Raw genomic sequence first — 24,574 nt, 5'->3', positions numbered from 1 at the left:
AACTTGGAGATTTCCAAACATCTTTCTTGATAGAGGACTAAACATCACAAAGCCTGCTGAACACAAAAGCCCCTAAGCATCAGCCAAGAGCCTGCCCCGTATTCAAACTCAGTCCAACCACCTGGGTCGGGGCCTCAAGCTGATCAACATGCCCATCCTAAGCCTGTTTTCAGCTCTTCCTTTCTGTTGCTTCAGACTTGCCAGTTCAGAGTCATAAGGTCTGGACTTTCAACACAAAGGTTTTCCAAATGAATTGCTAAAATTATTAAAAATCTGTGTGAACATTTGTTGGGACTAGTCACAAGCTACCTATTCAAAGAGGAGACAAAAGAGAGTCCATATTGAGAGAAATTAAACAGATGGTTAAAAACAAGCAATCTGACATTTCTGGACAATTACAATGTTCATGTGACTGAAAGAGAGGATACGGTACTTTTTCTCTGTCCTAACAGAATGTCACATTGTAGTTATCAAATGACTTTTTACAGATGTCAACTATTTTACCCCAACATTATCTTATTTAAAAAGGCAGCCCAAATGTTATTTTCAATTGCTATTTTTTTTTAACAAATGAGAAAACTGAGGCTCAAAGTTAAATAACTTGTTTAAATTAATGTAGGTAGCAAAAGCTTTATTTTCTTCCTAGAATTTATTATTACCAAGGAATTAATTTTCAAATGCATATTTATCTCACAGTAAAATATAAATTCAATAAAGTCAGCTTTTAGCTGCTTGAGTTACCTCTGTACCACCTGTAACTTAAACATGATTGTCACTTGGTGGGTCATTAAATATAGCACAAGTGTTTGCGTGTGTGTATATATGTGCATACATAGAGTATCAGAAAAAAAGAGTTGATCTGTATGACTCTAGATCTGTGTGACTTTGAAACCACTTTATTGACTTCACAACATTATGGCCTATGAGTTATTTTTGTTATCATGATGTTATCATTGCAAGAATGAACACGCAAATCCTGTCATGAAATTCACTTCTCTTTCCCATAAAAAGGAAGACATGCCATAAACAGGAGCAGAATGGCAATCAAAGTTTCATTTTATCCATAGATATCTAAGAGGCTAATATTCTAATTCAGACCCCAATTAAAAAGGCTGAGTAGACACGCCAGTCAGAATGGCTGCTATCAAAAAGTTTACAAACAATAAATGCTGGAGAGGGTGCAGAGAAAAGAGAACCCTCTTACTCTGTTGGTTGGAATGCAAACTAGTACAGCCACTATGGAGAACACTATGGAGATTTCTTAAAAAACTGGAAATACAACTGCCATACGACCCAGCAATCCCACTGCTGGGCAAACACAACGAGGAAACCAGAATTGAAAGAGACACGTGCACCCCAATGTTCACTGCAGCACTGTTTACAACAGCTAGGACATCGAAGCAACTTAGATAGCCAGACAAATGGATCAGCAGACAAATGGATAAGAAAGTTGTGGTACATATACACAATGGAATATTACTTGGCTATTAAAAACAACACATTTGAGGTGTTCTAGTGAGGTGGATGAAACTGGAGCCTATTATACAGAGTAAAGTAAGTCAGAAAAGAAAGCACCGATACAGTATATTAACACACATATATGGAATTCGGAAAGATGGTAATTCACTATGGTAAACGATGGTAAATCACCCTATATGTGAGACAGCAAAAGAGACACAGATATAAAGAACAGATTTTTGGACTCTTGGACTCTGTGGGAGAAGGCAAGGGTGGGATGATTTGAGAGAATAGCATTGAAACACATATATTACCATATGTGAAATAGATCAACAGTCCAAATTTGATGTATGAAACAGGGCACTCAAAGCTGGTGCCCTGGGACAACCCTGAGGGATGGGATGGGGAGGGAGGTGGGAGGGAGATTCATGATGGGGGACACATGTACACCCATGGCTGATTCATGTCAATGTATGGCAAAAAGCACTACAATACTGTAAAGTAATTAGCCTCCAATTAAAATTAATTAATTAAAAATAAAAAAGAAGAAAGAAGGGGTCTCCAATGTTCAGAAAGAGTGTAGAAACCTCTTATTTATCTTTTTTTTTTCTCATTTCTCTTGTGCCCTAGAGGGGGGAAAAAAGGCTAAGTAAAAACCCTAATTAGAAGCGAAGCCTAATTAGAACCTTCTTCCTCCCCTCAGTCTAAATAACTGAGAGTAATATAGGTAATAGCTTAGATATAGGTGAGGGAGAATGAGAAACAGGAGAAGGAGGAGCAGGAGGCGAAGAGACTGGCTCAGTCTAGAGAAAGCCTGATCTCAGATACACATCAGTCATTTAAACTCGAGAAAAGGAAATTTGGCCAGTGTACTCTGTGGGAACAAGACCTAAGTCGATTGCTTACCAAACAGATGAAACAAGAAGGAAGTACATGAAAGGATGACAGAGGAGTCTGGGATTTGATCCTTTTGAAACAGTAATCCACACATGATTAACTGTGGCCAAATCCCAATTGTTTCGGACTAATCTCATTACCAGTGTGTTTCTCAGAGGATAAGGGTAGAAGGGGAGGTTGCCCAAGGATTTGAAGAGCTGGTAAAAGCAATTCTATCTTGTGCAAAGGCGAGAACATTTTAATTATCTCTCTATATCAGTTCCCCTTATTAATTCCATAACCAAAATCCTGTAAGTGAGGAATTTCCTCTGGTTTACTGGTCTCAGGCACAGGAAGGATAAAAGGAGGTATTGCTATTTGAGACAAAAATAAAAGATATCAATATCTAAAATATGTATCAAAAATATTCTCACAGCACTCCCATATAAAACATTGCATTTTGGCATGTTAGATACTATCTTAACATAACAGCATCTCTCCCTGATAGAAACTTAAACAGTGGTATTAAAACAATATCAATGGCAATATGAGAGGATATTGTAGAATTGAGCCAGTAAACATACTCTTCATTCAGTCTGATAGTTTAGACAGTAAACGTGCCTTTTTCAACAATGAAAGTGATGTATGTTTAATATGTGCTTATGATTGCCTCTAGTCTTCATTTCCGTTTATGGAACTGAAGGACTTGTTAAGTGTTGTCGAGGACCTTGGAAGTTTTCATAAAATGTAGAATTGATGAAATTTTACCAAGTACATTTTTACCAAGCCATCATTTTTATATGTACAGAATATGTGGATAAAACATAAAGAATCTGTTATCCATGGTCATACACCTTACTTAATAGGAAAGATGGTCTGCAATATGGATGAAGTGAATCCTAGATTTTTCATTTTGCATTTCGTATGTTTACACAATTAAACCACATCCAGTTCAATGAGTTTGGATTATCATGTTTCATCCATGTGTAAGCACATGCACACTGGTTTACTTCCTTGACTGTCTCCAAAGGGCTGCAACCCAAAATGTACATACTTCAAGTGTAATGAAAGAAACCAAAAAGTAACATTTACTCTTTTAAGAATTGTAGTTAAATGTTCCTCCAGGCTGGTTCTGGTCCAATACATGATTTGAATATCTTTCAAATATGACAAGACAGTTATAATTCAAAAGTAACCTGGGTCTGTTTCTCTACCCTCCTTCAGGCACTTTGTTATCTCTACTCACTGTCTTAAGTTAAAATCTTAAAGAAAATAAATAAGATAGGAAAGAGAGGAAAAGATATGTTCCTAGATTTTGTTTTCCAAAGCCACAGCTCTCATGAAAACTATGAATATTTGGGCATAGACAAAATGATCGGAAGAAAATACACCAAAGGACAAAAAGCAAATGGATAAAGAGCAAGTCTCCTCTATCCACCCTCCATTCTGCTTGCCTGAGCTGTTGTGGAAAACTGTGTTTCTCTCTAAGGCTGTATGGAGAAGCAGATTAGAGGAGAGTCATCAATACATTCTTCACAGAGACACACACACCCAAAATTCCCCTTACTGGTTCCCCCAGTGGAGTCTTGAGATGAAAGTCAAACATCAGGACAGGAAAGCATGCTTGGCCAAGGCACACCAACTGAACAGTTACCCAGGTGGAAATGCTCCTGTCCCAGGTGGGCACAGGATCTATGTGGCATTCTAGGGCCTCCAAGTGGTAGACTTAAAAGGTGAAGAAAGCATCCAAAACCGAAAGATAACAAAGATTCTGGCATATCTGAATGAGAATCTATGTGCACAAACTGGAGAATAAGAGCTATCTTCCCTCCCAAACCTAAATTTATGTCCAGCCTTCTAGAAAGGAGACACAGACATCCAGCTTCCAGTCAACACAGAAAGTCCAAAATAGTCTGAGATTAAGTTTCGGACACCATGGTGTTAATACTGAAGATTTACAATGCAAGCAAACTTGATTTAATTCATAGAGAAAAGAAAAGAAAATTATAAGTTTGTGAAATGGAATTCTTACCTGCCACAGAAGCAAATCTTCTCTCAAGATCCAACTCGCTTCGACAAATTTGTCAGTTCTCCTGATGAATTCTGCAATAAAAAAAAGTTACCAGTGAAATATCTGTTGGACGTCCTAGAAGCAAATTGTTTTACTATCAGACAGACTGACACTGATGTTGTTGATGATGATCTCTTAACAAATACATGCACCACATTAGTGTCTGCTATAAAAGTATACAGAATATATAGCCAGAGGATCCTGTGAAGAAAGAAACTACAAGCATCTATATTTTGTATAATTTTCATGTCCCTTGTGTATTAAATGCTTTACATCAATATTATTCAATCTTTTCATGAACTGAGTGGACCTGCTTTTACCAAACACGTAGAGTTTTCTAAGCTCTCAGGCTCCCAAGTGACCCCCGATGCTCCACATCAGTCAACATCTCTTCTTCTTGAAGAGGATGACAGAAAGGAGAAATCTATGAATCAGAACATTCCTTGTATCAGTAAACACTGTGTGTGCAGTCATGTGTTTCTCGCAAAGGTTGACAGATATGAACTCCAAATAGGAAATGAAGAGAAAGAAAGAGGGTAAGAAGCCATCATTAAATTTCTTGGTAGAATTAACAAGATGGAGAGCAAAATACATTTTTCTTTACTCCTCTTCCCAAGCAAGATTACCCACTCTTATATAATCTGAGGATATCCTTTCAGGGAATGCAATATACTTTTCCATTCCATTTGTAATTTTTTTATTGAAGAATAGTTGAATTACAATATTATATCAGTATACAGCAAAGTGATTCAATTATATTTTTTCAGATTATTTTACGTTATACATTATTTTAAGATATTGAATAAAATTCCCTATGCTATACACAAAATCCTTGTTGTTCTATTTGTATTTTTATGGTTTAATTTTTTTCAACATTTGGTCTACTAAACAGCAAATTCTACAAAAACAATGTACCTATTTTCTCTGCCATATAATCCCAGAAATTATGATGGTCTACATAACACATGGAAATGTTAACTAAATAATTTTGAATGGAATTTAAAAATTTTTTCTTCTAAGTTACAACTATTTAACTGAATTGATCGGCCATTTGGAAAATGATCAAGGAAATGGCAACCCACTCCAGTACTCTTGCCTGGAAAATTCCATGGACGGAGGAGCCTGATAGGCTATATAGTACATGGGGTCGCAAAGAGTAGGACACGACTGAGAGACTTCACTTTTTTTTTTCTTTGCAAAATGACCCATTAAGGATCCGTATCATAATATGGGCTTCCCCGATGGCTCAACGTGAAAGAATCCTCCTGCAATGCAAGAGACAGAGGAGACACGAGTTCCATCCCTGGGTCAGGAGGATCCCTGGAGGAGGGCATGGCAACCCACTCCAGGATTCTTATCTGGAGAATCCCATGGACAGAGCAGCCTGGTGGCCCACAGTCCTTAGGGTTGCAAAGAGTTGACACATTGTTCCAGGACACCTAGAACAATCTGAACAGGACTCGCTGTTTCCCCCACTTCATGGCACTTAGCTCATATCCTTTTCATCTTTTCACATTTTCCCACAATTCTCCACTTTAAACTAAACTTAGCATTGAAACACTCAATTTAACTGCTTCTTTGCACTTTTCATTTCTTTTTGTAGGCTCTTCTATCAAGAAAAACTGGTATTAAATGAATATGCATGTTTTTTCTTTCTATTGTTAAACTGCCTCATGTTACAGGGATTCCAGGCAAGAATTTAGAAAGGTAGAAGATAAGATAGTTTGCTTTCATACGGGCAGTCCACAAATGAAGATAAATGATTGGACAGTAAGGGCAAAACAAGATGTTCCACATCATTACGTGTCAGGAAAATAAAAATTAAAACTACATTGGTATGATACCATATCTATTGAAAGGGCTGAAATTAAAAGGACTGACAGTACCAACTGTTAGCAAAAATACTGAAAAGAGTTATCATTAATGTTGTAAAAATATAGAACAATAAAAATCACTTTTAAAAAATTGTTTGGAATTTCCTTTAAAAAGTTAAGCATATATTCACAAAATAACTCATACTTATCAAAGAGAAATGAAAATGTTACATCCATATGAAGTCGTGTACAAGATGATCACAGCAGCTTTATTTTTAATAACCAAAAACTCTAAACACCACACATGTCCTTCAGTTAATGGACAGACAATATGTGGTTTGTTCTCTCAGGAAAAACAAAGAAAGAATGAAAGAAAGAAGGAAGGAAGGAAAACAAGGACGGAGGGAGGAAAGGACTAACAACTTGGGTGCATCTTAGAAACACTATGCAGTTCCCTGGTGGCTCAAGCAGTAAAGAACCCACCTGTAATCCAGTAGACCTGGGTTCGATCCCTGAGTTAGGAAAATCTCCTGGAGAAGGGAGTGGCTACTCACTCCAGTATTCTTGCCTGGAGAAACCCCTGGACAGAGGAACCTAGTGTGCTACAGTTTATGGGGTCGTGAAGAGCCAGACAAGACTGAGCGACTAATACTTTCACTACATTTTTAGAAACATTATGCAGAGTGACAAATTATATACAAAAGAGTGCGTGTCCTATGCAAATATAGTCACATATGACTGAAAGTTTAGAGCAATGGATAGACCACAAAGTGTACAAAGAAACTTTTAGGAATGATGCAAATACTCTCTATCATAATCATGGTGGTGATTCCATAGTCTTATTGCTGTCGCTATTGTTCAGTTGCTAAGTTGTGTCTGACTCTTTGCAATCCCATGAACTGAAGCACACCAAGCTTCCCTATCCTTCACTATCTCCTGTAGTTTGCCTCAAACTCATGTCCATTGAGTTGATGATGCTGTCTAATCACCTCATCATCTGTCTCCCCCTTCTCCTTTTGCTTTCAGTCTTTTCCAGCATCAGGGTCTCTTCCAATGAGTCAGCTCATCATATCAGGTGGTCAAAGTATTGGAGCTTCAGCTTCAGCATCAGTCCTTCCAATGAATATTCAGGGTTGATTTCCTTTAGGATTAACTGATTTGATTGTCTTGCTGTCCAAGGGACTCTCAAGAGTCTTCTCCATTCTCTAGTACCACAATTTGAAAGCATCAAGTCTTTGGCACTCAGCCTTCTTTGTAATTAAACTCTCACATTGGTAACAGGACTACTGGGAAAACCATAGCTTTGACTATATGGACCTTTGTCAGCAAAGTGATATCTCTGCTTTGCAATATGCTGTCTAGGTTTATCATAGCTTTCCTTCCTAGGAATAAGAATCTTAATTTCATGGCTGTAGTAACCATGTGCAGTGATCTTGGAGACCAAGAAAATAAAGTTTGTCACTGTTTCCACTTTTCCCCCTTCTATTTGCCATGAAGTGATGAGACCAGATGCCATGATCTTAGTTTTTGAATGCTGAGGGGTTTTTTAATTTATTTATTTTTAATTGAAGGATAATTACAATATTGTATTGATTTATGCCATACATCAACATGGTTCAGCCAAAGGTATACACATTGAATGTTGAGTTTTAAGTCAGCTTTTTCACTCTCCTCTTTAACCTTCATCAAGAGGTTCTTTAGTTCCTCTTTACTTTCTAAAGTGGCATCACTTTAGAAAGTGATACTTGAGTGATGTCATCTGCGTATCTGAGGTTGTTGATATTTCTCCCAGCAATCTTGATTCCAGCTTGTGATTCATCCAGCCCAGCATTTCACATGATGTATTCTGCATATGTAAGTTAAATAAGCAGGGTGACAATATATAGCCTTGTCATACTCCTTTCTCAATTTTGAACCAGTCCATTGTTCCATGTTCCATTTTAACTGCTGCTTCTTGAGCTGCATACAGGTTTCTCATGAGACAAGTAAGGCAGCCTGGTATCCCATGTCTAGAAGAATTTTCCAGTCCTTTGTGATCCACAGTCAAAGGCTTTAACATAGCCAATTAAACAGAAGTAGATGTTTCTCTGGAGCTCCCTTCCATTTTCTATGAACCAATGAATGTTGGCAATTTGATCTCTGGTTACTCTGCCTTTTCTAAACACTGGTTTTACACCTAGAAGTTCTCGTTTCACGTACTGCTGAAGTCTAGCTTGGAGCATAACCCTGTTTGCATGTGAAATGAGCACAATTGTGCAGTAGTTTGAACATTTTTTGGCATTGCCTTTCTTTGGGATTGGAATGAAAACTGACCTTTTCATTAGGGTTATTATATCTGCCAAAACTCAACGTTTGTATAATTTAAATGGATTCAGCTTCTTCATACATTTTTTCATAATAAAATTGATTACAGAAAAGAATTCCCATGATCAAACACGGAGCTTTGGGTATAGAACCTAACTGAATTACTTTATTTCAATTTCTTCTGTAACAGGAGTCTCATCTACAGTATTCTAGAATGAAGGATGCATACAAAAATACAAAGTGAGTGATTAAAATATATAATAGGACTTCTGATACATAAGTTCTGGACATAATACCCATTTTCAAAATAAGGGAAAATAAACCTAACTTCTAGAAGGAAGGGAAAGACAGAGGAGGGAAGTGAATGACAGAGAAATGAGAAACTGTGATTATAAATGCATTCCAAGTCTCATTGTTTGCTTTCAAACTTCTACCTCATCCAGTGATGTGAGGCAGTGAATCTAAAGTGATTGAGCTACTTTGCGCTGAATTTCTTTTATAATCAATCATCCATAACTAAAGATGTATATATATGTATATATTGTTTTTCTGGAATTTCTTCAAAAGTTTTCAAATTTCTGAACGTAGCTTATTTGATATTTTCGATAAGGTGCTCAATCAATTGGATTTCCATATAAGAAAAATATATATTACCCTCACCTTTTTTTATATACAAAATCAATCCCTGATGGATTGCAGACCTAAACATGAAAGGTAAGAGTAAAGCTTCTAAAGGAAAATACAGAAGAACATCTTTAAGAAATGAGGCAGTCATATTCATACATATACATAATATAGTCACCATAAGACAGACACTAAATTGTTTATAGTAACACAATTTGTATTAACCAAGAAAGTGGAACTTACAGGGTGTGAGAATGATCTGGTTCTTGGTCTGCATCCTGGTTACAAGGATATGCCCAATTGAAAAAAGTTCATCACCTTGATTACTTACTGTATATGCATTTTTCTCATATAAAACTTAGTTCTGTAAAATGAAAAAAACTAGATGCATGCATCTAGTAACTAGTCAATGAATACTATGTATCATCATTATTGTTGTTACTACAATAATCTACATTTTCTTCACAAATAGGGCTTCCCTGATAGCTCAGTTGGTAAAGAATCCGCCTGCAATGAAGGAGACCTGGTTCAATTCCTGGGTTGGGAAGATCCCCTGGAGAAGGGATAGGCTACCCACTCCACTATTCTTGGGCTTCCCTTGTGCTCAGCTAGTAAAGAATCCACCTGCAATGCGGGAGACCTGGGTTCAATCCCTGGTTTGGAAAGATCCTCTGAAGAAGGGAAAGGCTACACAGTTCAGTATTCTGGCCTGGAGAATTCCACCGACTGTCCATGAGGTTGCAAAGAGTCAGACATGACTGAGCGACTTTAACTTTCACTTTCATCACAAATGATGGCCTGAAAAATGTTTAGTAGTCTCCAGTTACTTAACAATTTATGTTTGATAAGCACGTATTTCAAACATTGTCAAGTGTTTAATTTTCTCTACTCTTCTTTACTGTGAGTTTTTTAAGGCAAGAATTATGACATTCTGTATTTAAATTTATCTATTACCCTAAAAAAAAAAAAGATTTTAATGACCCAGATAACCATGATGGTGTGATCACTCACCTAGAGCCAGACATCCTTAGGGAGCATCACTATGAACAAAGCTAGTGGAGGTGATGGATATGCACCTCAGCTATTTCAGATCCTAAAAGATGATGTGTTAAAGCACTGCACTTAATATGCCAGCAAATTTGTAAAACTCAGCAGTGGCCACAGGACTGGAAAAGGTCAGTTTTCATCCCAATCCCAAAGAAAGACAATGCCAAAGAGAGTTCAAACTACCACATGATTGCACTCATCTCACACACTACCAAAGTAATGCTCAAAACTCTTCAAGGGAGTCTTCAACAGTACGTGAACGGAGAACTTACAGATGTTCAAACTGGATTTAGAAAAGGTAGAGGAACCAGAGATCAAATTGCCAACATCCACTGGATCATCGAAAAAGCAAGAGAGTTCCAGAAAAACACCTACTTCTCTTCATTGACTATGCTAAAGCCTTTGACTGCGTGTATCACAACAAACTGGAAAATTCTTAAAGAGATGGGAATACCAGACCACCTGACCTGCCTCCTGAGGAACCTGTATGCAGGTCAAGAAGCAACAGTTAGAATTAGACATAGAACAATGGGTTGGTTCCAAATTGAGAAAGGAGCACGTCAAGGCTGTATATTGTCACCTTGCTTATAACATATACAGAGTACATTATGCAAAATGCTGGGCTAGATGAAGCACAAGATGGAATCAAGATTGCTGGGAAAAATATCAATAACCTCAGATATGCAGATGACACCACCCTTACAGCAGAAAGCGAACAGGATCTAAGGAGATCTAAGATCATCCTCTTGATGAACATGAAAGAGGAGAGTGAAAAAGATGGCTTAAAATTGAACATTCAAAAAATGAAGATCATGTCATCTGGTCCCACCACTTCATGGCAAATAGATGAAGAAACAATGGAAACAGTGATGTACTTTATTTTCTTGGGTTCCAAAATCACTGCAGGTGGTCACTGCACGCATGAAATTAAAAGACTCTTGCTCCTTGGGTGAAAAGCTATGACCAACCTAGACAGCATATTAAAAAGCAGGGACATTACTTTTTGGACAAAGGTCAGTAATAGTCAAAGCTATGTTTTTTCCAGTAGTCATGTATGGATATGAGAGTTGGACTACAAAGAAAGCTGAATGTCAAAGAATTGATGCTTTTAAACAGTGGTATTGGAGAAGACTCCTGAGAGTCCCTTGGACACAAGGAGATGAAACGAGTCAATCCTAAATGAAATCAGTCCTGAATATTCACTAGAAGGACTGATGCTGAAGCTGAAGCTTCAATACATTGGAAAGATTGATGCTGAAGCTGAAGCTCCAGGCCATCTGATGGGAAGAATGGACTCATTGGAAAAGACTCTGATGCTGGGAAAGATTGAAGGCTGGAGAAGAAGTGGACAACAGAGGATGAGATGCTCGGATGGCATCACCGACTCAATGGACATGAGTTTGAGCAAGCTCCAGGAGTTGGTGATGGGCAGGGAAGCCTGGCATGCTGCAGTCATGGGGTTGAAAAAGTGGCTGAACTGAACTGAAAAACGACATTATTGAAAGAATCTGTATGCGTGCCTTTGTGTCTGTACCCTCATACACACACACACAAATACTCAAAAAGAGCCCCGCCCATTTCCTTAAATTCTAAACGTAGGTACAGAAATTTAAAAGTACATGGTAGAAATGATCATCACTTTCTTCTGCAGGGCTCTGATGTTTATGCGACACTAATATTATTGTAAAAAATAATAGCTATCATTGAATCAATATTGGTTTATTCATTTTATTGTCCATTGGTTGAAATTTTCTCTCCGTGCACTTTAGAGACTTCAGTGCACAACATTTTATTCCCAGAAGTAAAACAGAAGCACCTAGAGAAGCTGGAATAATTACTAAATATATTCAAAGTGCACGTATGTAAGCACTAATGTTCCTCTGATTTTCTTATTACGTGATTTAGCCTTGTTTCTTTCCTTTGTTTTTTTTTTTTTTAGTTTCCACATGAGGTAAGGAGTATTTCTGTACTGAATGTAAAAGGTAGAACATAGCATACAGATAGAATTCAAGTACTGTAAAAGGTATTTTTACCCTTGTTTATTATTAACAGTAATGATAAAAATAACTACAATTTATGGATCACCAAACCTATAGCCACTGTTATGGTAAGAGGTTTATATTAAGCATATTCTTATTCTGATATATATTTTTTTATTTCTAGAGATACAGAAATGGATGTCCAAGGTAATATTAAACTTATTCAAGGTCACACAGTAAATAAGTGGCAGTAATGAGATTAAAATACTAACTCTATGGACTTGCTCTTCATTTCAAAGCAAATAATTTAATTCCAGAATATCTAACAAATAATTTCTTTTTTTTTTCTTCCACCAGTTCTTCATCCTTGTCTCCTTCTCTTTCTTCTTTCCCTTCCCCTCTTTCTCATCCAAGTCTCTTTCATGCTGGTGATCAAAGAGTTTATACTGTGATTTTAATAAAAGTTCTTCCAAGAAAATATGGATTTTCTGTGGGCTGTCAAGAGGAAACAGTCTAAGCTGAGAGGAAAAAAAGAGCAGAGCACAGAGGTGAACATGAATGGTGATGAATGAATGAATAAATACAGAAGAAGAGATTAATGAAAGTTAAGAAGACAGAACAATCAATTTAGACTGAGTATAAAACTGATTAGAGTTTGTGGAGGAAGATGGGACTATCTTGAAAAGATCCCATCATTAACCTTGACCTCAAGGCTTGGTTTGTACAAAGATTATCCTGCTCCTCTTGGAAGTAAGAACGATGAAGTGAATTGGACTATTCATTTGATAAATGATATCCTTGTGAGCAAAAAAAAAAAAAAACAAAACAGTAAAAGAATTTGTTTTACAGTGGACTCTGCACACTTCCCTCCAAGTGAGTCTAAACATCCCCATCTAGTCCCACTTGCTGATTATAGTCAAGGTGTGGCTCTCCAGGGAGGTGGGGTAAGAAAGGGAACATTTACAGCAAGTGCCTTGTAGTAATGAGAGAAATGTAGTAAAAGGAACCGGAACAGTTTTCACCAGCTCCTGTGTATGTGTGAAATTTCTGGAGAATGGAAACTGATTAGTGAACATGTCCAGAGATCTTTCTGAGGACTACATGCACAAACCTTGGGTGCTTCTTTTGAAGGGAAAAAGACCCTCCAATTAATGTTGATATTAATTTTCCATCAATTGTTCAATCAATTCCATCAAAAGGACCTGAGAAGTCCCATATTTGAGCCCTTTGAATATGAATTTGTTAACAGTTCAAGCCACGTGGAGTCTGAAAGTTTTCAGGGTTGGTTACATGAATATCTTTGCAATTTTTTATTCTCCAAGAGCTCACATTATTAAAGGAGTTGGGAGAAAAAAAATTAAACTATTTGGTAGATGTTTCCTTATTCTCTTGACCCTGCTCAGATGTAAATGATCACTTTCCATCAGGTGATCAACAAACTTTATAGTTGTGCACTTAAAAAGCTTTCTGTCTTATAGACAAGGTGGGCAGAAGGCTTCATTGGCTAAACCAAGCTTTGAGCTGTCTTCTCTGGTTATCAATGTTTTTAACACCAGCCACTTCAAAAGAAATCTACACAGTAGCTAAGAAAATGCCTGTTGGGAAGCCAGAGGCAAAAACCACCTCTACTTAAATGAGAAAATATGTGACAAATACACTGCTTAAAATTATAAATTAAATGCCACTGGCAAGTCTGGAAGTAAAGTAGCAAAACCATATTTTTGACACTGAGTATACTATTTATTTAGTGCTCCCAGGTGAAGCTAGTGGGAAAGAATCTGTCTGCCAATGCTGGAGATGCAAGAGATGTGGGTTCACACCCTGGGTCAGGAAGATCCCCTGGAGGAGGAAATGGCAACCCACTCCAGTATTCTTGCCTGGAAAATTCCATGGGCAGAGGATATAGTCCATGGGGCCACAAAAAGTCAGACATGACTGAGCACACCTTGTACAGAAGCATGGCATGTGTGCAAAGCAGATGATAATGGAAAGTTGTTGGGAGTAAACAATGCACGGAATGGTGAAATGAGTTAAACTTTATTGATACTTACCAGGTCCTGTTTATTTCTATGTTTTCTAATGTTACCTTCATAACATCCTTATGAGGAAGAGGCCTGTGTAATATCCATTTTACAGAGGATGTAGAGCAGTGGTCCCCAACCTTTTTGGCACCAGGGACCAGTTTCATGGAAGACTATTTTTCCATGGACTTGGAGGTGGGGAGTAGGGAGGAGTGGTGATGGTTTTAGGATGATTCAAGTGCATTACATTTATTGTGCACTTTATTTTTATTATTATTACATCAGCTCCACCTCAGATCATCACGCATTAGATCTTGGAGGTGGGCACCCTTGATATAGAGGATCTTTAATTTGGTCTTTGGAGAAACACAAGAATCAAGTCCAAGCGGTGTCACCTGGAGCCTATGCAGTTAGGTACTATATCATGATGCTCTCAGATGAAGGACCCTCTCAAATGAGGTCATTACCTCATTTAATATTCATAATAATATTATGAAATATGCATGATCAATATTACTTATAAGGAAGTAACATTTCAGAAGAAATGGCTTTCCCAACTGGCAAAGCTAGTAAGTCAGAGAAACATACTGACCCAGGAGGTAATTTTTTTTCCCACTAATATTGATTATTCTGAATCACTATTTTTGTCTTGTTAGGAAATAATTATTTCTCTCTGAAACCAATGCTCTGAAAACCTATGCCTAGTCACTCATGGAAGGGTGGTAAGTAAGATGTTTAGGCTAGCACAAAGTTTAATTTGTCAGTTTCCAAATACCTTAAAAATTTCAAAGCCTTACCCAAGGAATTTTCTACTACATTTGCATTCTCTTTCAAAGAAACCTCTCATGTGATTACTGCTTTGTCCCCAAATGACAAGTTGCAAATGAGGCATTTTCTTTTAAAATGTTTTCAACTTGGGGAAATCATTTATCCAAGCAGGGGATCCTCCTCACTGACCCCAACACCTGGGAACTAGGGAACTTTGATCACCAAACTATATACCTTCTTGCATTTCAAAGAAATATCAAAAAGAAAAATTAGCATTGCAAGATGTGTACTTGCAGTACAGGGGAAGAATGTTATTATTCTAAACTTTAGTATCTGGCAAAGTAAGTAATCACAGGTGATTCAATGCCTCTGGCATTTACATCCCCTAGATTTATATGCTGACCTTGAACTAAAAATTGTGTCCCTATTATTTATTTGAATCTTAGCTTAATAAAAATGTTTGGCAATGGTGGGCATTGATGGTGAAATGGATGCATTCTTTACACATGGTTAATTGAATATCACATTTCAAATTAATCTGTGACCTACAGAACCCTTTTTCTGGTGACGGTGACGGTTATAAGTATGCACATCACCTCTAAACCCTGAGCAGACAATTTTCACTTTCTAGAAGCTGAGCTTTGGTTTGCATCACCTCCCAACAAATGCATGCACAAACAAAAAGTCCATTTTTATTACAAGGTTTAAGTTTGTTCTTTGCTCTTTGGAAGATTTAAAATTCTAGTAGATATCTCTAAGTTATTGCAAAAGTTTCTGTCTGATGAAACTAGCACTGATATAATTCTTGATGCTGAGTATGAGCCAGACAAACACCATTCCAAGCATCATGGAATCCCCAGACGATTAGTTCTAGTATTTCTTCTTTTTGAAGAAATCTGATAAGCTGATACTCACACCAACCACTTTTACTCTTAAGACTAAGCACAGGAAGTGTGTGTGCTTACCTGAGTGCTCATTCATGTCCGACTCTTTTCGACCCCATGGAACCACCAGGCTCCTCTGTGCATGGGAATTTTCAGGCAAGAATACTGGAGTGGGTTGCCATTTCCTCCTCCAGGGGATCTTCCCAACCCAGGGATTGAACCTGTGTCTCCTGCATTGGCAGGCCGATTCTTTATCACTAAGCCAAGCCACAGGAAGCCCTGCATAGGTGACTCTTCTCCACATATACTTTCACAAAAAAAAAAAAACAAAAAAAAACCTGTGCTATTTCTATTTACTTGTATATCCTTTTTATTTCAAAAATGGCCTCTAATTATGCCTTCTTCTGGCTGATTTCCAAATTGCTCCAATGTCTTGGAAAGAAACTTGACCTGGAAAACCTAGGCACTTTCTCAGTTCAAAAACCACTGCTTTTTACCTGAATGTAGCATGTCTACTCTCTTGCCCCCAGGTGCTGTGGCAAGAATACCGATGGTGATTTGGCATCTGCAGATTGTTAGTGAAAACCTTATTCACAATATTTGTTGAAGATTATAAGAAAACTTCACTTAAGGGGGGCCATCACAAGAGGTAGTTGTAGGGACCACTGAAATGGGGTACATAGTTCAAATACTGTGTGAGCAACTGGTAATTTATTGCCAAAACGCAAGTGTGGAGATCAGCAGATGGAAAATTACTAAGAGGAAACATAAAGGGTAAAGGGACATTCTGGCTAAACCAACCTAACAGAATTCTTGCTGAAAGCAGGTCAGGGTGATCAGAAATCACCTAAGGGATTTTGGAGGGTGAGAAATCCAACAGATACAGAGGATGATCAGATATTGAGGATGAGAGATCCTGATTAAATTGACCTAGAAGGATTCTTGCTAAAATTGGACAATGAAGAGACAAACACAGAAATCAAAAAGTCCAACCCTAGATGGAAAAAAAGCTCAGAGGAAGCTGAATCAGAAAGAGAACCTTGTCAAGACACAAACCATTTCTTCCCAACATTTTTACAGATTTAAAATGTTGAAAAATTGTGATTGTTTTTCTAGGAAATGATGAGTTCTTAATAATTATACTACAAAGACTGATAGCTATTGACCTTTTTCTTTTTGCCTCTCAACAGAATATTTTTATTGTTCTTTTATGTAAATACAGAAGGGGATGAATTTTGTCCACACTATCACCCTTCACTGTATCCCAAACATTTTGGTTTGTGGTATTTTCCTCATTCATATGTTCTGGGTATTTTTCAAAATACCACTTAAATTTTTTAAAATTTCTTTAAAGCTGATTTTGTCCCTTTTGCTGTTGTTGCATTTAATTTATGTTACTGCTATTTATATTTTTAAATGCATATTCTCCAATTCAACTACATGAATAAAAACCTTTAAAACACCAGCAGAAATGGAGGGTGACCTTGATTTCTCTTAATCTTAAAAAATTGAGCTCCTGGTCCACCAAATCCTAACTGGTCCATTTCCGCCCCCCACTTCCTCAAAACCAACACGACAGATGTGCTATGCCAAGTCACCAATGTCATCGAGCATGGCCACTTACAGTGAGCTGTTTAATTCATCACTTTGATAAATGAACTTACTTGTTTTATAAAGCTGCTGAAAGAGCCTGAGCTCTAGACATAGGGACATAGCCTGAGAGTATCCTAAGGTTTAGATGGGGAGGGTCTAATTCAATAGTAGCTTAGTATTGTTCCAGCTAAAGGCAGGGTCATGATAAGTAAAATGGCCAATAAATATCTCTAATTATTCAAGGTATCTCCACTTTGATAATACACAGGCTTTTATTTAATAAAAAGAAAAAGACCTGTATAATGTGCCTTCTATAACTTTAACCTGCCACTAGTCCCTTCCTGAGGTCATTAATATGTATTACTTACTTGTGTGTCCTCCAAATTATCAAAAGTGATGCTAACCATTCCCCCTATTTCTTGTAAGCAGGAGAGAGAGCAAGAACAATGTCTGGGGAGGGAAGATGAAGTAAGAAAAATATAAGTAAACAACATGAAAAAAATTCCAAAGAACCAAAATGGAAGGGACTATTATTAAAATCCCCAAACAGATGCCTCTCTTAAAATATGAGACTCTTAATCTAGATATGTATTCCTGAAGAGGGCAGAACCAGTGAATAAAAATAGGGCTAAGTACCCCACATTTCTACATGTGTGTGTACGTGTGCGTGTGTGCTCAGTTGCTAAGTTGTGACTGATTCTTTTGCTACCCATGTTCTGTAACCCACCAGGCTCCTCTGTCCATGGGATTTCCCAAGCAAGAATACTGGAGCGGGTAGTCATTCCCTTCTCCAGGGGATCTTCCTGACTCAGGGATTTAACCCACATCTGCTGCACTGGCAGGAGGACTCTTTACCACTAAGTCACCTGGGAAGCCCTGTGTGTGTACATATACGCTGAAAAATATAAAATGTACATATAGAGCATACAAACATGCATACACATTGGGGCACACAGCTTGGATAATAAGCTTTTCTGGGTGATTTAATTTTACTTTATTATAATTTCATAAATATGCATGTCAAAAACCCAAGAATGAACATGAACTACTTTATTACTCATTTCCCATTTTATAAACACGTGCTGAGTGCAGAGTGCTAAAGAACAGAGTCTACTTCTACCAGGAGCAAAATGAGATTACAGAGTTGAAATCTATACTTGAGTCAAAAGTATGTTCAAAAGTTCTCCCCCAGCATCCGTGCAAGTCTTAGCATAAATGCTGACTGCATCTCCAAGTGCTGTCGATTTTTACCTTAAAAATAGATTTGAATTCATTTACCACAGGGCACAGAGGAAAGGAGAATGAATCAAGAGGATCTCAAACTGAAGATGCTTAGACACAAGAGACAGAAGACATGCAGGAGGTGAAATGTAATTTTGAAGGAAAAAATCATAAGATAAGATTGGATTTTTCGGTATAATTTTTCTGAAAATGCAATTTGTAACAAGTTATATTGTCTGTAAAAGAATCCCTACTGCACTTCTAATGTGCTTTTTTAGTATCTGAAACATAAAAGCACATCAGAATACATCATGTGCAAACCATGGCATTAAACAGATTAGAAAAACTAAATGTCATACAGGAACATGGTCGGTTCTTGTGCAGTTAATTTAGTAGAAAGGCAGAGATACGCTGCAGGGAGCACTTTCTCTCGTTATGCACCCTGCAGCTAAAATACCTTGTATACCTTTTTCTGAAGGAACAATAACTTTGCTGAAGTGATAAATTTAAAGCTTATATGGTTTTAGGATGGCACCTCAGCTAAATTATTCCTGAATTGGATTGTGCATTGAGAGACACAGATGTTAGAATGGATAAGGTCCCCATCCACCTCTGTCTTCCCAAGTCCTCCAGCCCTACAACCATCTTTGTTACGCTCACTGGGTGTTATCTATTCAAGAAATGAATATCTTGAATATAACTCCCTTTTTGTCATTGACCTACTGCCCTGCTTAGTGTATCTTGGTTCTTCATTTTTACATAGCCTTATGGTTAATGCAACACACGCAAATACACACAAAGGGATATTTTTCTACCCTCACTTAAAAAAAAAATGCATTGAGACTTGACATTATCTGGCTACTAGGTCAGGGAATTTAAATTGACCATCATGTGTTCTCCAGTGGTCTCAAAGCAAAGTCCATCACTCCTGTTAATTAGAGCTTTTTGGGTGGGTTCTGACTGAAATCGCCGTGTTTGCTTTCTCCAGCTCTCATCTGATTCTAATTAGTCCCCTTGGACCATTAACCCAGCTCCCTCCTCCCATCATTATCTCCACTTCATGATTCATTTCATTAGAAAAACTTATAAGTGGGCTCCTAATATCTGCAAGGTAAGATGTACAATTGTGAGTTCACCACTAAGCAATCTGCTAATGATAAAGGATGGCCTTCCTTATGGCAAGCTTTACAGAGTATCATTGCCTAATGCCCTTTCTACTGGGTAATTAAGCACATCAATGGTAGAGATCATTTTTTCACAGTGGGGGTTAAGACGAAAATGGAACAAAAAATACACCTTGCCCAGGCCTAGTGGACATCTCTATAAAGCACTTAAACAGACTTAATGAAGATGCTTTACCCATGGGTGACCAAGCGCTAAGCACTCTCCTGGCTTCCTGAATTCAGAACAAAATTCACTTTCAAGCCTTTTTAAACTTGAGCAATAATAGTTGGGGTATCAGAATAATGGCTCCCCTCCAAAGATGCCCACTCTCTAATTTCTGGAACACGTGAATGTTATTACTTTAAGTGGCCAAAGTGATTTTGCAGATATGATTAAGGTTTTTGATCTTGAGATTGGGGAGATTATCTCTGGGTGAGCCAAATAAGATGCTTAAAGGAGATGTGATAATAAAAGGATGGTCAGAGAGATGAAAAGTTGCTGGCTTTGGAGATGGAGAAAAGGGAACATGAGATGAGAAATGCAGGGATCTCTAGAGAAGGTGGAAAAGACAAAGAATCAGAACCTCTCCTAGAACCTCCAAAAGAAATGTAGCCTGGTTAACTCTTAATTCTAGCTCAGTGAGACCCCATGCTGGGCTTCTGATATCCAGAACTATACTATTAAAAAATCTGTGTTGTTTTAAGCCACCATGTTTGTGACAATTTGTTGCAGCACCGATAGAAAACTAATACTGAGAGGGATTGTGGTGAAAAAGTCCCTCAGTGGAAGAACCATGAGAAGCTCGTTCAAGGTTGTACTCATGGAACCTATCAGTGTCTGGTGCAAAATAAAAGCTAAACAATGATTATTTGAATCAATAAACATGTATTGATATCTACTAGGTATTAGTTACTTTATGTATCTACTATGGTATGCGCATTGCTTTTTGGTAAGAAAACTGAAGCTCATTTAGATAGATGACTAGTTTAGGCCACAAAGCTACATGAAAGAAACTTAAAATTCAAATCAGAGCTTGTTTGACATGCTGAGGTCTCTGGCCACACAACATTCCTAATTTATGTAACTATCACTTAGCCCCCTAAATAAATCTTTCAAAACCTTTGTTCTAGTTACTTGTGTATCCTCAAAATTCTTGAAAGTGGTAGGTGAACTTCTTTTCTCTCTTAGAAGTAGGAAAGAAAATCAGCAATGATATAAAAGGGATACCCAGAGTTCTTTAAAGGGTATACTAGATAAAAAGAAGAGGTTGGGTAGAATAATGAGAGCTAACATCTACTCAACACTTCACATTTGCTAGCTGTGGTTATCACGGCTTCGCTGCTTTAACACATTCATTCTTCAAATAAGCCTGAGAATACTACTGGTCACCTCACCAGTATAAAGACTGGGAGGTTTTGTCTTTAAAAAAAAAAAGACAGGGAGGTGGTCCCAAGATGGCAGAGGAACAGGACGGGGAGACCACTTTCTCCCCCACAAATTCATCAAAAGATCATTTGTATGCTGAGCAACTTCCACAAAACAACTTCTGAATGATAGCGGAAGACACCAGGCACCCAGAAAGGCAGCCCATTCTCTTCAAAAGGAGGTAGGATAAAATATAAAAGACAAAAGACAAAAGAGTTAGGGATGGAGACCAGACCTGGGGAGGGAGTTGTGAAGGAGGAGAAGTTTCCAAACAGTAGGAAACCCTCTCACAACTGGGTCTGTGGGGAGTTTTGGAATCTCAGAGGGCAACATAACCGGGAGGAGAAAAAAAACACAGAACAGGCGCGTAACCGCAACTGCCAGCGGAGAAGTAACCCAGATGCTCGCATCCGCCACCAGCAAGAGGGGGCTGGACAGGGAGGCAGAGGTGGCATCATAGGTCCTTAGGTAAGGACCAGGTCCGAAAGCGCTGAGGAGAATCTGAGGGAGCTAACATGAGATAGCAACCCAAACTGTGGGATCACCAGAGAGGGGGAAAAAAAATCGATTCAAGAGTATATATTAGAAAGGGCTGATTATGCTATTGTCATGTTAAAGAATTTTGAAACATTATGAGTTTCTGAGAAACAGTGATTCATCAGACAGGGTCTGCAGATATTTGGATAGAATGACACATTATTACAAGCCCATAGGCTTAAGCAGCATTTCACCTACATTATAATAATGTATTTGAATACTGATTTCATAATACAGTTGCTGGCAGGGGTCTTATCATTCTTGTACATTGTTTATCCAACAACTAACTATACAAGCCTTATTTCCTTCTATGAGTGGATGAGTACTTTGTTTCCAGATGGATCCTAGGTTATGAAAAATGAAAATCCAGATTTGCATGGCAAGTGATTTCAAATACAACATTGTACATGAAACAATGAACTGATCATCTATCTGTGTCTGTTTCTCCCTTTCCCTATGTCCTCTCACTTCACTTACATAATAACACAGTATACAGATGCAACTCTTTAACTCTGGTTTCTAATAATATTGATGAAAGAGAAATCTTAGCAGAGAGTGCTACTCTTCTGAAGAAAGAAATCACTGATTCACAAGCATCAACTGCAGCAAAAGCATTAATGCCCATCTTAATAAGGAATTGAAAAAAGAGACACAGAAAGGTACTGGCAGAGGTATTTATGAATCTAAAAAGAAAGAATATGTGTGGTTTAAGAATGCTAAATAAATGCTAAATCTAAAGAAAGATTTTGTCTATCAGTATATGAACAAACTGTGTTCACACTGAGTGCCCAGCTATCAGTGTTTATCAATGGTCACTGCAGGCTGCACTCAGGAGTGAAGTAAAAAAAGATATTTTTGGTCAGGATATTTATTATTGAAGAATCTGCATTAGCACAAAGGCTAGGATACTGACTGTGAATATTCTATTTGTTATTTAAAAAAGAAAAAAAAAAATAGAAAGCAACTCTTCATAATTCTTCATAGGCCATCATGGCAGGGACTGCATTTATCCAAGAAACTGTGTTATAAACATACAATTCGAGAATTCAGTTATGAGAACAATTTTACTACAAATTCCAAAAACACAATTAAAAAAAAAAAAAAAACAAAAACAAAAAACATGGTTAGGTGTATTATCTGCAAGGGAAACTACAAGGAGTTTCTGGAGGCTGTGGCAAATTCACCATTTCTCAGTGCCCTTCTTTGTTTATTTATGAATGGGCATAGTTTAGATATCCAGAAGGGAAATCTGCTTTTACTGTGCTCTTAGCGTTTGGGAAGAAAAACTATATAGAAGCAGATTTTTTCTCATGCGGGGAATTGACATATATCCTTGGCTTTGGCTTAAAATAATTTTCTTTTCTGAAAAAAGCAGAGACAACAGTCATAGACATTTTGAGGGGTCCAGGGTGGAGATGGGCATGGGGTAGGTAACTCTCTACACAGATTTCAAATATGTACATAAGTGAGAGAGGGAAAGGCAATTGGAGAGAGCTGATCACTGGTATTCACGGCTGTGACTACTGAACAAGAGCTGTCATGCTCCTAACCTAATGTGCAAAATACAAAGGTATACACACACACACACACACACACACACACACACACACACACACACATACAGATGAGGAAGAGATGAGAATGGAATTTAATTTAGGACCAGTTTCATCTCTTCCTTTTTGCTTTTTAACAAATTAACTTTGGCCAGCTTACTTTTTGCTTATTATGTTTTCCTCCCCTTAGAATGGTATACTGAGTTGGGGGAGATTCTTGCTGAGCCCCTTGGGGGATGATGTGCATAGAAATCTGTTTATGGGGCTGTCTGATAGGGCCTTTGAGAGTTCTTGTTGAAATACACTGGGAGGAAGTGAAAGCTAGTCTAAGTTTATCCTGGGAGACTATAAGAAATTCAGAAGCACAAAGTTCCTTCTAGCGCAAATGAAACTGGTCATCTTTATGGAAGTAAGGACTTGATTTTATACTGCATGTGTACATACAGAAGCATGGCAGCTGATGGCAAAAACTTTGTGAGTAGTCAGCTGATTTTACTTAAATTGAAGAGGAGAGTGTCTTGGAAGTGGACAGCCTGATGCTTTCTTTAAAATATGGTAATATGCCTTTGAATCATTTAAATCCAGCTTCCCATAATGTTTGGGACAAAACAAGGCTTTGTTTCAGAAGGATGACTAGGATCCACCTCCTAGAGAATAACTTGCTTTTAAGTTCCATATTCTCATGCCCTAATTCTTAAGAATTCTAAGTCTACAACTGGACTTCTAAATGTTATTCTTACATTCTATCTTATCTCGACATTCCTCATTTCAGCCAAACGAGCCTTATTCCACTGTTTGGCCCACCAAGAACCGCTTCCCCCTGGGTTTTCAAACCATGCAGTCTCTACTATTGTCTGGGTACCACTTCCATCATAGAGGAAAACCTTACCAACTGCTAGATACACAACACACAGTAAAGAAAAGGAGTTGGAATATTTCCTCCACAATGGATAAAAGTTGTTCATGTTAGAGTGATGAATGGATGGCAATTATACATGGGAGTGGGGCAATCTAATCTCTATTACATAAGAATGATGATTTTTCATAGTAGTGTTGCCTACAGTCAAGACTGTGGGGATTTGACTCATTACCTGTGTGGCTTTCAAAAAAGCACTAATTTTTCTGTGGCTCTCTTTTTTTAAATCTGTGTAATGAAGATAATAGTATATAACTCATAGCACTATTATAAGGATTAAATCAGATGATTCATATAAATGTTCTAGCCCTGTGCACAA

The 24,574-nt window shown here is 37.7% G+C and overlaps 1 protein-coding gene across 4 annotated transcripts in view; it reads right to left on the bottom strand.

Moving 5' to 3' along the window:
* Positions 1-24,574, bottom strand: part of CDH8 (cadherin 8) — a 1,308,359-nt gene that overhangs the window by 712,244 nt on the left and 571,541 nt on the right. For all 4 annotated transcript variants that reach the window (XM_081511605.1, XM_081511603.1, XM_081511604.1 and 1 more), the window contains one exon: positions 4,367-4,437. The gene's annotated coding sequence lies outside the window, so the exon portion shown is untranslated. The remainder of the gene's footprint in view (positions 1-4,366; positions 4,438-24,574) is intronic.

The sequence above is a fragment of the Giraffa tippelskirchi genome, chromosome 7 (assembly GCF_054371585.1).
Source record: "Giraffa tippelskirchi isolate mGirTip1 chromosome 7, T2T-mGirTip1v1.2.pri, whole genome shotgun sequence".
Classification (NCBI taxonomy): domain Eukaryota; kingdom Metazoa; phylum Chordata; class Mammalia; order Artiodactyla; family Giraffidae; genus Giraffa; species Giraffa tippelskirchi.
Note: the sequence above shows the minus strand (reverse complement) of the source record. Positions and strands in the feature narration are given on the sequence as shown.